Below are 4,465 nucleotides of genomic sequence, written 5' to 3' on the forward strand. Positions count from 1 at the left end.
ATTTATATATTGTTTATATTTTATTTTATTTGAGGTATGGTTTTGGTTCTAGCTTTAGCAATAATAACCCTGGTTTTCCCAGTTAAAAATGTCAGGTATATGAATTTCAATTCAATATTTAAGTTTCTTACATTAACTGAATTGCATTTCTGCATCCTAATACCTTAAATCATGAAAAATACTTAAATGCATCGGTGCATGACCCTGGAGCAAACCAAGTCTGTGAGTGGACATCACGCGTGTGTTTAGTGACAGGACCGCTGTGATATATAAGCTCCTGACATTACATGCATGTTGAGAGCATTATCTGTTTCTCCATGACCATTAGCATGTTCTATGTGTGTGTTGTAGTTTTAAAGCCGAGTCATAAAAGTCAAGCGTATGGAAACGGCATCAGATGCAGAATTCTCCAACCCTTCACGCATTTACTGAGTGGACTTTATGGCGTTTCTGACGTGCTTCTGCTGCCGCCCCATTGGGAGATTCATGGACGCACTGAGTTTATGAGCGAATTCATGAAGGAAAGCTCAGGATTCGGGACCACCAGGATTAATGTTGAGGGTCGTACGAGACGCGGTGCCAGCGGCTGAAAGGAACATTGTGTAGTCAGCCGTCTCACAGCCAGAGCTGTAATTTAGCCTCCACCGCTGCTGCTGGAAACACACTCACAATAATGAGCTACCAAACACAATAAACACACAATCGCTCTGAATTATGATCAGCCACCGCTGCTCGCAATATATGATATGTATACATGTATCACACATGGAAAAAAGTGCATAAAATCAGCTAAACTCCGGAAGCATAATTACATCAAATATTGTCTTGTTTTGGCTTCAAATTTTTGCTTAAAACAAAAAATGTCAGCGGGGTCAGAAAGATAATGGGCCTCATTCACCAATATCTTCTTAAGAATCTTCTCAGATTCTCTCTTAAGCTGTTCGTAAGAAGATTCCTAAGAAAACTCTACGTGGCATTCATCAACGTGTTCGTAAGCCGCAGAATTGTTCGCAGCCGTGTTCTTAAATTGATGAATGCCATTTCCTCGTAAGTTGAGAGCGCGTGCCAGGTGAGTCTCATTAACATAGGATTAGCATATGTAACCGCCCATCAATGCCCATAAAAGGGACTGCAGTGCAGTGAGTTGACACAGATGTCAAACAGAGGAAAATACAAGAAAAATGCCAAAAACAAAAAGTAAGTCAATTGGAGCGCAGCAGGCAAAGCGAAAAAGAAACTTTAGTAATTCAGAGGTGGAGGTACTGCTGCAGGAAATAACCCGCAGGAAAAAAGTTATATTCAGTAGTGTCAGTACAGGTTACACTAACACACACAAAAAGGAAGCATGGGAGGCAGTCACACACGCAGTAGACGCAGTATCTGGAGAAGGACGGACAATAGAGGAAGTTAAAAAAAAATGGTTTGATCTAAAATTCGAAACAAAGAAAAATATAGCAAAATGTCGACGGGAAATGCAACAGACTGGAGGAGGAACATCAGAGACCCAAAACCTGTCTGAGATGGACCAGCGCATCGGGGCCATCATCGGGGAGACTGCACTCTCAGGTAGCTAAACTATATTGGGAAACGCTAAATCACTTCTTTTTACATTAATTTAATTGTTTAATTCCCCCCACTTTTTAGGAGTACCATCGACTGAGAGTCTAGATACAGACCTTGGCCCCGAGCCAACGCTTTCATCCCCTCTCTGTGCTGCTAGTACTCCAGAGGAATCGGGAGGTAATTTATTCTTATTTTCTGAATGAAAGTTATTTTAAACGTGTGTCCTAAAGGCATGAGTCTGTGTGTGTGTGTGTGTAAGTTCAAAATAAGTCTTTAGTATTGGACTGAGTGTTGCTACAATGGCTTGAGATTATTTGTTCACAGATGAAGTCCCGCAGAGACATATGACAGAACCAGCACCATCCTGCAGCAGTACCTTCACCCGTACTCGGTCCCGTGCCTCGCCACACCTGATCACAGAAGCGGTGTTGAACAATCAACAAAGGCTAGCGGACACTCTAGATACAATTGCCTCAACGCTAACAGCAATATCCAACACACTAAAAGAAATCAATGAAAATATTAAGAAATAAAGATGTGTACAGAAACTGGTCCGTCCTAATTTTTTAAGTGAATCAGACTGGTGGATTCAAGCTGTAATTAACAGGACTTTATTTATAGCCGGGCAATTAATAGCTCCCGAACGAGAATGGCGCGCCTGCAGTCTGGTCCCATCAATGCGTCAGGACGCACATCTTCACGGTGTGATGGCTCAGGAGGGAGAGGCACACCCCGCTTCATGGCGATATTGTGCAGGACACAGCAGGCCATGATTATCCTACAGACCTGTAATGGTGAGGGAGAAACATAAATTAAGATGCAAGGTGTTTGAATAAACTTTCTTAGTCTAAGCAGTTTCTACAAGAATAAAATTAAATCGGTTCTTACCTTCTCCGGTTTGTAGAGCAATCTGCCACCTGCTGTGTCCAAACACATCCAGCGTCCCTTTAAAATGCCAATGGTGCGTTCGATGGTGGAGCGAGTGCATGCGTGCATCCGATTGTAAGACACCTCCTGAGGTGTCTGAGGGTTGGTCAGTGGCGTCATTAACCATGGGGCTAGGGCATACCCTCGATCCCCTAATAAAAAGAATCAAGATCAAAGACACGTTTGTGGTAAATATAAAAGATGCGTAGCCTACCAATGAGCCATGCGTCACCAGCTGCGCCTTGTTCGAGGCGCATACCCACGGAGCTGTTCTGCAGAATATAGGAGTCGTGTGCTCCTCCTGGGAACCGGGAGACCACGTTCAGCAGGTGGTTTTTGGAGTCGCATACCAGTTGCACATTTATGGAATGATATTGCTTGCGGTTGAGGTATGGGAAGGGGTCTGGAGAGGGTGCCTTGATGCGCACGTGCGTGCAGTCTATTGCGCCAATGGTGTTGGGGAGGCCAGCGATGTTATGGAATCCGGTTTTGACTGAGACTTGCTCTTCTGCTGCATATGGGAACCTGATGTAGTGTGTGGCCCGTTGAATTATGGCATCCACGACTCGCGGGAGAGTGCGGCTGATGGATGGCTGTGATATGCCAACCCTGTCCCCCAGCTCCCGTTGAAACGATCCAGTGGCTAAAAAGCCGAGGGTCGATAGTACCTGAACATGCGGGGGGACAGGGTTGGACCGATGCGTGTGGCTCCGAAGTGCTGGCTCCAAGTCGTTGCAGAGATCAACTAGTACAGCTCTCTGGAGCCTAAAGCGTCCGAATAGGAACTCGTCACTCTCGGCGAAAAGGTCAATATGGTCCTGAAACATTCGTTCCCTCCGTAGGGCACGGTCCGCTATCTCTTGCAATAACAGTATATCTGCCATTGTATTTGCAGGCCTTGGATGGAGAAATGCCACATATAAATAGGGTGGGATTACTAATTGATGGCGTGGTTTCCAATTTACTGAATTAATTAATAAAATAAATATGACAGAAATATCACTGTAGTATCGTATTTTAATGAACTGCACAAAAGAAGATAACACAGCCATGCCGACATGTCGGCACTGACATGTGCGTAAGAGTACTCCTTAGTGTTCGTAGGATTTGTTCTTACCTACGAACAAAGGCAAGATAAGAAAACATTCATGAATGCAACAATCTTCGTAAAAACTTCGTAAGTAGGACTTAAGAAAAAATCTGTTCTTAAGAACGGTTGGTGAATGAGGCCCATTGTTTTTTGGCCGATTATGAGATATTTGTTCTTGTTTTAGGCATAAACTCACAGAATTTTCATTCACTTATATTTTCTTCTCCAGTAAATATATCTTGATTTAGGAATGTGTAGATGTTTTTATTGGGAAAGAACACAAAAATACTGATTAAGAAAAGGTCTACTGTTTTTTAGGTCTTGCTTATTGCGTAGGAAAATAATGAAATTTGGCACACATGTAGGGATGACCATGAAGAATGATCTGACCAACTTTGACATCTCTAGGACTAACTTTATAGCGCCACCACCAGTTCAAATATTCAACATGTCTGAAACTTAATGAAGTTGACCAGAATCTGGTTCAGAGGGTGTATCTTGGCCAAACTTTGATCAATCTGAACGACACTTGGTACACTTCATCAACACCATGATCTGAGGTGCCATACCAAATTTGGCAACAGCGCCACCTATGGATCACAAGATACGAAAAATATATATTTTTGCTAATAACTTTTGAACTGTTTATCATTATCAGAAAATCAAAATCATTTTCTCATAATTTAACATATAGATACAAAAATTGGTTGGAATCATTGACGGCTGTCCTAGAGGTGCCTAGATTTGTATTATTCCTCCCCAAAGGGAGTCAAAGGCAGCCCAATGAACTGAACATAGGGAAAATGATGAAATTTGGTACACATGTAGTGATGGTCATGAAGAGTAATCTGACTAACTTTGGAGTCTCTAGGACTAACTCTATAG

The 4,465-nt window shown here is 42.7% G+C and overlaps 1 long non-coding RNA gene across 1 annotated transcript; it reads left to right on the forward strand.

Annotated features, from left to right (window-relative positions):
• Positions 1-893: 893 nt before the first annotated feature.
• LOC141288876 (uncharacterized) lies at positions 894-2,111 on the forward strand. The gene is made up of 2 exons (XR_012339760.1): positions 894-1,740; positions 1,888-2,111. It is a non-coding gene; the product is annotated as an uncharacterized lncRNA (long non-coding RNA).
• Positions 2,112-4,465: the final 2,354 nt, after the last annotated feature.

Source organism: Garra rufa, chromosome 16 (genome assembly GCF_049309525.1).
Source record: "Garra rufa chromosome 16, GarRuf1.0, whole genome shotgun sequence".
Taxonomy (NCBI): Eukaryota; Metazoa; Chordata; class Actinopteri; order Cypriniformes; family Cyprinidae; genus Garra; species Garra rufa.